The sequence below is a fragment of the Protopterus annectens genome, chromosome 8.part0 (assembly GCF_019279795.1).
Source record: "Protopterus annectens isolate FY-2018-M chromosome 8.part0, PAN1.0, whole genome shotgun sequence".
In the NCBI taxonomy this organism is placed as follows: Eukaryota; Metazoa; Chordata; order Ceratodontiformes; family Protopteridae; genus Protopterus; species Protopterus annectens.
In genome coordinates, this window is record NC_056741.1 from 268,913,918 (window position 1) to 268,928,296 (window position 14,379).

The window sequence follows — 14,379 nt, forward strand, 5'->3', positions numbered from 1 at the left end:
CATCTGCACACATTTTTAGGACCACGCATTAATACATGTGTTCATTGACTCACCTTCCTGATTATTTTGAATTATATTTCTTGCTTAATACAGTAACTTTTGTTACAGCGTATTTTAAATGTGTAGTTGTGACTGTTTTTTTTCCATTAAGCTGTGAAACAAAATGAATGAACCAATAATGACAAAACACTAATTTCAGAACATTTCCAAGGCATCTGAAACTGCTGTCATTATAACGAACCAATATCTGTACTCAACAATTACAGTCACTAAATCAACTGTGTACACATCATGTCTAATTATGATAAAATGGCCATAGTAAAATATTCAAATTTGCTTTAAACAAATGTACACTAGTCTTGCAAAGACAGACTAATGACTTTGTAACTTTGTCAGTTCAGCAGGGTCAGCAAATTTCACTTACAGACTATTCAGATATCTATGTCAAAAACATATAACAATAATAATGACCAAAATAACATATTTCAAATTTGTTGCACACAAACACAGTAACCAAAGCATTTCTACTTAATCCATATATACATATGCACACTAGTCTTGCAATAACTATTTGAAATGACCAGATAAGAGGATAAGATACTGAGAGCCTCCCCCCATCCCCACCAGCAGTTATAGTCACTTTGTTGATGGCCTACACTCCTTATTGGTATGAAAAAATATATTCTTTACTTACAGTACATTACATTGTGTAAAGATCACCAGCATCATTCCATAAGATCTAGCTAGATGTAGCAGTTTAAATAGAAGGGTTTTTATAAGGGCATAAGAAATATTAACCACCTGATAACATATGCTAAGTCAATATGTACAATTTCTGCAAAAGTCAAAGTTATCTGAATAATTCCACATTAAAGACAGATGCCAGTAATGCATAGGTTGCTGCTGGCTAACAACTTTGCATTTCAGTGCTTCACCTACAAATGCAGTGCATGATGTCCTTGAATAATACATTGGCTATGAACAGCAGGTTCACAGTAACTAGACGTGAAGTCTAGAAAACCATTAAGGAGCCCAGCCCAAATTCCCATTTGTTCAAAAACACTGTCTGGTCAAGTGACTTGCTTAATTTTACTTACCTCTCAACTGTCCAGATTTTTGCAGAATTTCCAGATTTTTGCCAAATATTTTTGGCCTGTTTCTCATAAAATTTGTGGTTTTCCAGCAAATCATTGACTGAAGTCACTAAATAATGATAGACATTTGAGTTTCATACTTCATATCCATCAGAAAATGCAAGCTAACACAACACCTTTTATTCTATCAGCTTTCAAAGTTTATAAGAGCAATATTTATTTTATTTATTTTACATTTGTTGACCGGGCTGGTCCAACTGGATTTATGTCCATTTTCAGTGGAGGCCCAGGAAGAAAAGCTCCGCACCTCAGAATAGAATAACAAATACATAGGTACATTACCAAGTTTTAGCAAGTAATAATAGTACATTACATTTTAGCTTATGAGTAAGGAAAAAACATTTGCAGTAACAAAACAAGTATGGATATACATACAACAATATATAAGGTAAGTGAAATAGAGCACTATTAAACTAAAACAGTTACACACGCGTTATTGTTAGTAAAAGATTATTGAGTTTATGTGAGTGAGAAGATTAGTGTCTAGAGACAAGGGAGGTAGTTAGTCTGGGTTTGCACAGGACCACAGCCAGTGGGATTTAAGGTATGGTTTGAGTTTGGTTTTAAATAGGGTAGTTGAGGATAGGGAGGTTAGGTCATTAGGGAGGGTGTTCCAGGTTTTACCCACAGTGTTAGAGAATAGAGAGTTTCCAGCCAGATTGTTGGTTTTACTTGTCTTTACCAGTAATTTATTAGATGATGGCAGGGTCTTCAGGTTAATGTAGGGGGTGATTAGGTTGGTGAGTATTGGAGTATTTGTAGGCTGATACAGTATCTTATGGGCAATAGTTAGTTGGTTCAATAGAATAAAATTTGACAATTCTAACCATCCTAATTGATTAAGATTGTTGTAGTGATGGGTTCTATAGCAGTGGCGGCTGGTGACTTTAAATCAAAGGGGGGCTGCAGGAGACAGCTAAATGGGTGGGGTCAATGGGAAGGGGTGCGGCCAACTAGAAAGGGGAGGGGCTATGCTCAAAACCACAAAAAAAGTAACTTTAATTAAACTACGCTGCCCTGGGTGCCAAACCATCATTATGATAGTCCAATCAAGACAAAATGAAGTGTAGAAGAAAAATAATATTTCAGTGCATTGGCTGCATGACAGCTTACTTAATATCTAGATGGAAACAAAAAGGTTGTGAGGCATGAAAAAATAAATTACTTTTTAAATGCATTACTGGAATGAATGTCAAAATCAGGTGTAAGAAAAACAAGTAGCACTCAACTCAAACCACTTCTCCTTGCACTGCAGTTCTAATTATAATTTATATTCAGCTTTATAAAAGTACCAAGTAACACGCTGAAAGTAGCAATCTTTGTGATACCCCGACTTGTAATAATGTTTCTTATCCAAAAAAGACCTGCTGCCTGACAACAACTATCTAGTTGTTTCATGGGGAAAACATGATCAAAGTAAAAAATGAAAAATAAGAACAATTTTAAACTTAGAAAGGTAATAGAGTAGTAGGTCTTGCATTAGTATGAATTTCTGAACGGTATGAAATCTGAAATGCAAATGTCTTTCCATGGAAGGGTTTGCATGTTTTTGTTTTTTGTAAACTCTATTACTAACTCTATTATCATTATTGTTATTATTATTTTGTATGATGGTTTTTCTGTATGCATCTTACTTCTGTGGAGCTTTTCTCCCCGGGCCGCTACTGAAAATGGAAATATCTCCAGCTAGACTAGCCCGGTCAACAAATGTAAAATAAAAATAAAATAAAAATAATAAAAAATAAAACAAGAAACAAGCTCAAGATACATTGCTTAAAGGATTACTGCACATGTTATGGACCACACATGATAGATTGGCATTCTGTTTAGTTTACAGGTAAAGCCTGCAAAGATAACTGCAAGTCTCCAAGAAATGTAATGAGCTTCTGAAAATACTGTAATCCTGTCCTTTATTACAAATACTGTCATATGCATTTCAATACCCAAGGCTTATACATTATCTAGTTATGCAAATATTCTCTGCATGGCAACAGAAAGTCTTTCAATGTTGGCAATTCTTTAACAGTATGCTTATTAAAGCTTACTTGCATCTTACCATCTCAGACAAGCTTACTTGATGGTCATTAAAGCATTGCTACTTAAACACAGAGCAACAGGCACTTTCTGAGTAATAATAAGCATAAATCAACAGTATAAAATATGAAAAACCCAAACATTCTGCAAAATCAAGGACAGAATAAAAGTAGTACTTGTGTCTACCCTGGATGGGGGATACTCTGCACATTTACACTGCATAACTGCTCCTTGCCTTGCTTGGACACATCCAGAGTCACACTACATGAGGCAGTGGGGTGCAACAAGTATGTCACAATTTGAAATGTCTCTGGCTGACTGTGATGGCCCTGACACATTTGTCATACCTCTCAACCTCAGAGCAAGAAATCTGGACAAAGCCATACATAGAAATGGGACAAGGCCCAAAAATAAGAAGAATTTTAAACTTAGAAAGGTAATAGAGTAGTAGGTCTTGCATTAGTATGAATTTCTGAACGGTATGAAATCTGAAACGCAAATGTCTGTCATTATTTTCTAACTTCAGACTTTAATGATTTGACACTAATTTGACAAAAAAACACAATTTTATGAAAAACGGACCAAAAATGTGACGCAAAAATATAAAATAGCCACACAATACAGCTGGGAACCTGTCAAAGAAGGGACACTTTTTTAATGTTAGTAGTGCTAACTTGAGCAATCCCAAATAAAACCAAGACTCTTTCCACAAAGGGCAAAGGTCCAGTCTGGTGGACCCCAGCCATTAACAAACTTTACAATAAGAGGAGAAAGCTATTACATGATAGAACAAAATCCATAAAAGGAAAGTCACCCATGATCATTATTAGTAAAAAAAAACGAGCACTCATAAAATCAACTAAGGCCAATTTTGAGAGAAGAATTGCCATGGATTCAAAGGACAATCATAAGGCCTTTTTCAGCTATGTTAGAACCTGGGTGGAAACTCCCAGATATGCTCAGAATTAGTCCAAAATGATACAAAATCACTGAACCCACAGACATTGCCAACATACTGGCAGACAGGTTCAGTGCAAACTTCACCCCCCTCTAACCCCCTAAAGGAGAGATAACTATCCCAGGGGAGTGTAGCCTCCCAGACATCTCAAATGTGCAGGTGAAAGCTGCTCTCTCTAAAGCTAAAAACACGGCATCAATGGGACCGGATGGTGTGCCCGGCTGTGTGCTACACAAGCTAAATGAGGAATTAAACCTGCACATAAGGCAGCTGTTTAATCTCTGGCTTACCACAGGATATGTGCCCAAGGAGTGGCGTACAGCAACTGTGGTCCCACTCCACAAAGGCGGTGCCTATACGGACCCTGGCAATTACCGCCCAATAAGCGTAACAAGTCTAGTCTGCAAAGCTATGGAGAGGATCATAATACAGCTCATAAACAAAGATATAGGGGACTGGCAGACATTGGACCCAACCCAGTTTGGCTTCGTCAAGGGCAGATCATGCCTTTTGAACTTGGTCGACTTCTTCGAAACAGTCACCAAGGCCATTAATGAGGGAAAGGCAGTCCATACAACCTACCTTGACCTTGCAAAGGCTTTCGACACAATACCTCACTCGGGTATTGTTGAAAAACTTACCAGCTTAAATGTAAACCCATATGTCACAAGATGGGTTACAAACTGGCTTAAGGACAGAACCCACAGGGTTAGAGTTGCTGGCGCTATGTCAGACTTCAAGCCAGTCACAAGTGGTGTCCCACAGGGCTCGGTCCTTGGCCCCCTATTGTTCGGCATCTACTTCTCAGAAGTACAGGCCAACATGGAAGGACTTTGGCTGACAAAGTTTGCAGACGACTGCAAACTGGGCGCCATAGTGGAAAGTGCATCGGACATGGATATCCTTCAGAAGGGACTCACGGAAATAGATAGCTGGTGCCAGAGCCATGGCCTGAAGTTAAACGCCAAAAAATGTATAGTCATACCCTTCGGGAAAAACAAGGTAACCCCAAGCTACCATATATGTGACAATCCACTAAGCACAGAAGAGGTTATCAGGGACCTGGGGACTCAGGTTGACAGTGGCCTTTCTTTTGACACTCACGTTGCTAAAGTGGTTAGAAAGACCTTCTACATTGCCCACCTGATCATGAAGGGATTCACATCCAGATCTAGTGAGGTCATTGTTCCCCTGTATTCTTCACTTATCAGACCAATGATCGAGTAAAATGCCCCATTCGGGATGTATCTCACCCGACATCTGCAGCAATTGGAGAGACCCCAAAAGTTCCTCACCAAAAGGATAAAGGGACTCCAAAATCTGTCATATGCTGCCAGATTGAAGAAACTCCAGCTCTATTCAGTCGCATACCGTCTGCTCAGAGGTGACATGTGCCTGACATACAAGGCCATGTCCAACCCGGAATTAATGGACATGCTCCACCTCAAAAAATCCAAATCCACCAAAACCACTAGCGCAAGTGACTTAAACCTTAGCACAAATATAAATAGGACGTGCTGGAGGGATAGATTTATCACTCAGAGACTCCCTATGTTGTGGAATAAAATCCTGGTCCATGTGAGGCAGAGCACCTCGCTGGCTCTGTTCAAGAGAAATCTTAACCTGTGGATGGGAGATCGTAGGTTTACCCCGGGAATCATCTCTGTGTCAATGCTGGACAGAGGCACAACAAACTAATGGGCACAGTATTTTTTCATATAAGGGGTGGCGTAAGCCACAAAACTTTGGGCTAGGCTTATAAATGCCTTAGGGCAGATAGCCTAGTATAAACCTATGAAGCTATGAACCTATAAAGGAATCTACAAGCATTTCTGAAATAAAAGTAATCTATAACTCTGATTATTACAGTTATTTAATTGTAAACCCTCCATATTTTCTTCCAAAATTGTCATTTTGCAGAGGAATTATTTGGGGAAGTGCAACATTTTGAGCCAAAATTGGGGACAGTTGAGAGTTTTGGATATGCCTAATTCTACAAAGCAATTTATTTGCACGTACCTCTCAACCTGTTAATGCAGGAAATCTGGACAAGGCCAAATATATTTGGGGAACATATAAACAGTACTAAAAATTGCTCTTGTATAAACTGAGACAGTTGAGAGAATAACAGGTCTTGCTTTAGCATGCATTTTTCTGAAGGTTATGAAGTCTGAAACTCAGTGTCTGTCATTATTTAGTGACTTAATTCCTAAATAATTTGCCAGAAAACCACAAATTTTATGAGGAACAAACCAAAAATAAGAAGCAAAAATCTATTCATTCTGCAAAAATCTGGACAGTTGAGAGTTATAGTTCAGCTGGGGCTGTCTGAGTTTGCCACCCTTCCCCCTCACAAAATAATGGTCGAATGGAGCCTCCCCCCTGCAACCATTCGAATGAACCATTACTTGGCTATTTCACCCCATTTACCATAAACACTAATGTGCATACTGCTTTACTTCTGTGATGATTTGGACTTCATTTGACAGTTTTATTTTGCATTTTACAGCACAAACACTAATAACTATCTGTTAAACAAAGCAATGCACTCTCACAATGAAAACAGACAGCATTAAAACTTCTCTGCCCTTGAAACTCACATTCATTGAAACAGCATTGAAACCCACATTAAAAAAAAATACATTTTGCCAGTGACAGATAAAGATGAACTTTGGGCTGTTTTCAAATCACAGGCCCCTTACACACAAAACATAAACATGCTCTTTGATACACCTTCCTGACTGTATTAAATTAGAGTCTATATTAAATCACCGAACACTTAAAAAAGTGAACGGTGATTGATCGACCCTATGTAAGCAAAAGCTTACAATGTCAAAGTGTCAGAAAAGCGATTTTTTTCCAAGGGAAAATAATTGCTGTTCCAATAAAAAAAAAATGAATTTCAAACATTACATTGAGTGGGGGGCTTCAACCCCACACACCCCCTACTTAAATATACCAACTCTGAGACAGCACTACAGTGCCAAAAACGGAAAAGTACCGAAGCAGCTAAGCAAATTCTTTCCCAGGGAAAAAATTCACTTAACAGCCGCTTCAATATTTTCTGTTTTCAGCCTTTTAAGTTCCAATATAGACCCTTAAATTATATTCCTTGTACAATACAGCACAGTTTTAGAGGACATTTTAAATTTATTGTTTTGAACATTTTTCCAGTAAACAATGAAACAAAATGCATGCACTAATAATGACAAAACTGCCCAATTCAGAACATTTCCATCATAAAAGTCTATTCAAACTTCTACAGTCTACCAGTATCAGTACATATGCACAATCTCTGAAGAAGTAAAAGTCATCTAAATAATTCCACATTAAAGAGATCTGTAACTAATGAAGAGGTTACTGCTAGCAAACAACTTTATATTTCATTTCTACAAATAAAGTGCCTGTTGCACTTGAGGAATAAATTGGCTATTTTACACTAAAAAATGATAAGCTAGCAATATTGCAATAGGGAATGGATGGCAAACTATTAGGTTCATAGTTACTAGGTATCTTCACCAAAAAGGACTGCAGCATCCACCCCCTTTGCAACACAGTACAATATCAGCAATGCATCTATCTACTGTGGGAGTAGAACCCACAGCCTTCTGCATCAACAGCAAGTACACTACCTGTTGTGCTATTAACAATACAAGCAGGTGTAGCATAAGCAGCTCCTTGTAAAATCTACTCAACACTCAGCTGTATCTCTGAACTTTGCAGCACAAGAAATCTGGAAAAAGACAAAATTTATTGGGGGGGGTGACAAAAGCCCAAAAACCAGGGGCACATTTTAAACATTGCTTGTATAATGTTGCAAAGCTGCTAGAATAAAATGCTGTGTTACCACCATACATTTCACTACCAAGTCTTGACCGAGGACCCCGTGCAAAATACTCAGAGCAACGTATCACTATGCCACATCAGCTGTTTTGAGAGTAAGAGGAAGACTGAAACTTAAATGACTACCACTTAGTGAATTCAATTCTCACCATAGCTGTCAACCTCAGCACAAAACACCTGAACAGAGCCAATAATGGGGGAATACAGCCCCCAAACATATACAGTAAATTCAGTTCTCATCATAGTTATCAACCTCTTAGCAAAAAACACCTGGATAAAGCCAGTAATGGGGGAATACAGCCCCCAAACATATTCAGTGAATTTAGTTCTTACCATAGCTCTCAACCTTAGCACAAAAACCTGGACAAAGCCAATAATGGGGAATACAGTCCCAAAAATAGGGACAAATTTCAAATATCCATCTTATAAACTTAGAAAATTGCTAGAATAAAAGGTTTTGTGTTACCATGTACTTTCTGAAGAATATGAAGTCTGAAATTCAAATGCTTGTCATTTTTATTTATTTAACATTTGTTAACCAGGAAAGTCCGACTTGGAACAAAAGCCAATTTTCAGCATAGGCCCAGGAAGAAACATTCCAGACACATGTCTTTGTAAGATGGGAGGATACCAGAACACCCAGAGGAAACCCACACAAACACAGGAAGGACATGCAGACTCCACACAGAAGGCACCCCAGCCAAGAATCAAACCAGAGTACCTGTAACTGTCAGGCAACAATGCTACCACTGCACCACGGACTTTGTAAAGACACAAAAATGCAGAAATCACAGATTTTATGAGGAACAGAACAGAACAAATATGAGGCAAAAATCTGTAAAGTTTTTGCAAGTGGTGGTGGGTAGGGAATGCAGGCTCTTGCCACCTGGACCCAAGGTACAGGGGTCAAGCTTGTTCTCTACTCACCACCATATAGCAACTGGGGCATTATACACACTGTGTCATCATGAGGAGTCTTAAAAGTGAATGATCCATGTTGTTTCACACTGAATGGTTCTATTCTACATTCATTGCTAAGATTTTCTTAACATTCATGGTAAGTTTATACAGCATCATATTAATTCTTCAAAATAGCTTTTTACCAGTATAAAGTAGCACATTTTAGCCAGCTTGTCAGCTTCCAAGGTGAAGTTGTTAGTGTGAGTTCCACAGTTTGCCCATTTGTTGCACATTACGATTGGCTACGTTTCACGTTTTGTTGATGAAAAGGTTGATGGATATAATAACGAGATCCCTTCCATTTACAGTCTCTGAAATGTGTATTTCCTGGGGAAATGGCAATATATTGTGGTGAAGTGGGATGTTTATCACCCAGAAGTGTAGAACGCCACTATAAATCAACCTGTAGCAGCATGGGAGATGGTTTTGCAAGTTTTATGTTTACTACAGATGGTCAAGCTATCTTACTGGGCACGGTTACTTTATATCATTTGAAAACTAAAATTAGTACTCATATCAGCGGCATCAGAATACTCCATAGAGACTACACCACTTTGAATGCACGATAATCTCAGCTCAGTACCTCAAACTTGGCTCCAGCAAACTAAAAAGTGTGTTTTTATTTTATAATCATGTCAGAGCAGCTGCTACAGGTGTCTTTTCCAACAATGTTTAGGGAGATTTTGTCTGATTTAGTGGCTTGCTCAGTTACACTGTATGCACAGAAAGCCCACTGAATTAAACACGGGATTTAGGACCACAGGATGGATCTCATTAGCAGCTCATAACCATAGCTCAGTCTTATGCATAATACTGTGTGTTGGTGGATGGGGCTGCCATATAAAACACTGGCATTCAAGGAAACTGCTAGTTCACATTCACTTCTTCTTCTTCTTCTTTCGGCTTTTCCCGGTTAGGGGTCACCACAGCAGATCACCTGTCCACTCATGATTGGCAGTGGAGTTTTACAGTGTCGAGTTGCCAACCCGGCGCCCAACCTTCCACATATAAGGCACACACACACACACACACACACACACACACACACACACACACATGCACTCACACCTAGGGCCAATTTAGAGTGTCCAATCCACCTGCAGCATGTCTTTGGGATATGGGAGGAAACCGGAGCACCCAGAGGAAGCCCACGCGACCACAGTGAGGACATGCAGACTCCGCACAGAAGGCATCCCAGCCGAGGATCAAACCAGAGAACCTCTTGCTGTGAGGCGACAATGCTAACCACTGATTAAACCTTAATCCCACTACCACTCACACAACATCAGTTTTCCGGGTATGGCTACAAAAGAGCATAACTTTTCTATGTTTCTGTCTTGAACAATTGCACTGGGCTGGTCAGAATACTGACTTGCATGAAATCTCAGCTCCTTTGATAAGGGTTTTGTGTTTCTATCCCCTAAGCAGACCACCTTAGCAGCCATGCTGAGAGCTGGAGTGGCTGAGATTTGGCAGGTTAAATTGTGCTTGTTAGGACATCCTCAGGGGGGGTGTCTTAAAGCTTGAATGGAGTATTTACTTTTTAACTGATGTGCTGATGTTTCATTTAACACTTGTACGGGACTCATGCTGGGGGGTAATTGCTCTATCTCGGGAACAACTAGTCTGCACTAAATCAGGAAGGTGGTAACACTGCTTGGTATTAGGTTTTGTGTTTGGAACAGAAATAAATAACAAAAGGCGATGCTGAAGCTACACACACACACACACACACACACACACACACACACACACACACACACACACACACACCCTGGTTTGAATAAACAGCTATTTCCACTAACGAACACACAGGAGCTGCCTTGCTTAAACTGAGCTATTCACACACATACCTTACCTGTAAATGGACTCCGGAAAGCAGTAATCCAACTCCATTGTCTCAAAGCGGCAGCAATATCCAACTCCATTGTCTCAGCAAACCTGTGCTCGACTTAACGCTTCCCTGCAGGAGAACTTACCTCACTCCTGATTGGTCCTGTGCTCAAATCCCTGCTTACCCTTCTCTCGATTGATCTTGTCTGCGGCTCAAGCAGTCCGAAGCTCCTCTCTTCTGTGCGGTCATCTACCACATGGCATCTTGGGCACCTGCAGGGCAGAAAATACCTTCTCTGCATCTGGACTGCTACTCAGGCAGTCAGAGTTTGCAGAGATTCCTGGGCATCTGCGGGGCAGTTTGAGTGTGTCTGCGCATGTGTGGCAGTTCCGGTACATGGTAAAAAAAGAACATTTTTTTAAAGTTTATGTTTTATGTTTTGTATTTATTTTATTTCTAGGTGGGAGGGCTGCAGTCCTGCAGACTGATAGCACGAGCCACCCGTGTTCTATAGGTAGACCCAATTGCAAATCTGGCAATATTATTGTAGGAGCTAGCCAGCTTGTTCAGATTGCTTTTGCATAGTTTAGTATAGATAGGGGATGCATATAGAAGGGTTGAGATTAAGTAGGTATGGGCAATAGTGGTCCTGGCTAGTGGAGTCAGAAAGGGTTTGATCCTATAGAGAGAACCTAGTTTCTTGTTTACTGTTTTTATAGTGTTGTTAATATGGGGCTCAATGGTGAGGTTGTTATCGATTAGTACTCAAAGTAGTTTTGTGGTAGAATCGGGAGATATGATAGTACCATTGCTAGATGTGACAGTGAAATGCAGTGGAGGGGCTCTGCAGGTGGGAGTGAATAGTAGCATTTTTGTTTTGTTTGGTTTGAGGATTAGACATCAGTGAAGAAGCCAATTCTCTACTGTGCTAAACACGTCTTGGGTTAGGGACTGAAGTTGTGATAGTGAAGAAGCATATTAGTGTGAATCATCTGAATATTAGATATAGGTAGCTTGAGGTAATACAGAATGTAGGTCGTTAGTAAAAATAGAAAAGAGGAGAGGACCCAATATGGAGCCTTGAGGGACACCAAGGGTAATTAGGAGATGGGAAGACAAGTTATTTTCCCATAATACAGCCTGTATCCTGTTATTTAAATAGGATTGGAACCACTGTATAGCAAGTGGATCCAGTGAGAAGTTTCAAAGTATGTTTATGAGTAGCTGGTGATTAACCATGTCGAAGGCTTTTGACAGATCAATGAAGAGGGCTGAGGACAGAGTATCATTTTTACGATATTTATTAATGCAGTCGGTGAAGGATAAGAGAGCAGAGGAGGTGCTATGAAATGGTCTGAAGCCATGTTGGCAGGTAGCTAGTAGGTTGTTTTCTAGTAGGTGGCTTAATAATTGTTTATGAATGCACTTCTCCATGATTTTTGCCATTGGGGATAATATGGCTATAGGCCTATAGTTAGAAAAATCTTTGGAATTGCCACCTTTGTGCAGGGGGATGATATGTGAGATTTTCCAGATTGATGTCATAGTTCCTTATGAAATAGTTCTGTTAATGAGGATGAATATGGGGTAGACTATAGCTTTGGCAGTTTTTTGCAGGTATTCTGCAGGTAGTAGATCTGCAGAGAGGGTGGTGGGTTTCAGTTTCTGAATAAGGGTGCAGACAAAGTGGAACCAGATGTAGTGTCAGGGGATAACTGATTGGTCAAAGATTGAATGGTGTCTGTGAAGAAAGTGTTAAAAGAATTGGCAATGTGGATAGGGCTGTTGAGATTGGAGCCTGAGGGTGTGTGTGTAATTGAGCGACCTGGGTGCAACAGTTTATTGATACCAGACCAGAATTTTTGAGGTTTATTTTGGTGGGTTTGTTGGAGGTGACAGTAAAAGTTTCTTTTATCTGACAATATGGCTTTTTAGTTTCATTTCTTAATTGTCTAAAGCCACAGAAGGAGTGAGCCCTAGGAGAACAATCAGTGGAGAGCTGATTGTTAAAGGTAAGTGAAGGTGAAGAAGGGTAGGAGGTGTTAGCCTTGATAGTAGGGATAGGGGGAGGGTAGCTGAAATGACACAGACTAAGAAGATAGAGGGATGAAGTGGACTATAACTTTACAAGCTAAGAATACTATACTTTGTGTGAGATGTGTTTCAAGACAGTGATAAATCTAGGACAGGGCACCACTTAGTGGCCAAAGGCTGTATAGCTACAATAGTTTCCTTTGGGAGGTAGCTGGTCTTGGAATTTGAGGGAAGGTAAAGGATATTAGGTATTTGCAATGTTATAAGAGGGAAGGTGGGCTAAGAAGAAGGAAAAGGAAGGTTATGGCTGCTGGTCTCCCTAGCAGGGGAGTGTGCTTTAAAACCTACAATAATTTATAGTGTTGCTTTTATTGACAGAAGTTACATAACACATAGTTTCTTCTTTTGCATTGTCCTTGAGGGGCTGTTTCTCAGGGCGGGAGAAGATTCACTTCCTTAGCTTAGGGTGAAGACGGCAGTTATAAGATGGGTTAAGGTTGCTGGCCAACAGAGCAGGGCAGTTCCCCAGTGTTAGTGCCTTACGAGCAGGTAGGGCAGGTTGCATAAAGGGAGAGAGAGAGAGACAAGAGGTTAAATAAGTAGAATGTTAAGCACAGTCATTAGGTAGCATAACATTTAAGATAATGCACATACTAGTACAAATACAAGGTATAATTGGTCTCTATTCTTCATATATTGAGGTTCAACTGAAAAAAATAATAGGTTGGGTAGTTTCATTTAAATAGGGAACACATTTCAGTTGTAACTAACAATTACATGAAGCCATCACAGTAGGATTCTAAAAATAGGGCAAATCAGTTAGTATGGTCCAGGTATAAGTTGAGAAACAAGATCTGCAGCATATTTTTGGGCCTTTGTCCCCCATTAGTTTTGGCTTTGTCCAGATTTCTTGTACCAAGAGGTTGGGCGGTATGTAGGTAATGAAAGTGCAAAGATTCAAACCATGCACCCCTGCCACAGGCAGCGTTAACAAGTTGGAGCATTAGTCCACTGCTGTAACTGCCAGATCAATGGTTGTTAGCTAAATATAGAAATGCTTTACAATCTAATCTTATAGAAAAGATTATACCACAGTAATATGTGACAATGACTACATAATGGATGCTGCGGATTAGACTGTTCTCATCATCACCCCAAATAATGCAGACTACTACCTGACAAATGTTAACCCTTTTTCATTTGCTTGAGGCCTGAAAGAAGAAACTGCAAAAATATATTACTAAAATGCAACATGGATAACTCATATTACACAATCCAAAGCTATTAATGTCTTTTTTATTCAGCCTTTGTTGACTAGATTAGTTCTATGAGGCTAGTAGTCTCTTGTAGAGGAAACTAGAGGTGGTATTTGCACTAATAGTGAAGGGAAATGTGGGCAGAGAACTAGCAAATTTCTCTAGTCTTTTTGATAGGTTCTTGTATATTTACCTGAGCTACCACCGACCCAGGGAGATGTGGTCTTGGCATAATATCTTGTCTGAAGGGCAACATACCCAGGAGCACAACTACCCCCCTTTTGCTGCACTGCAGTATCAGCAATT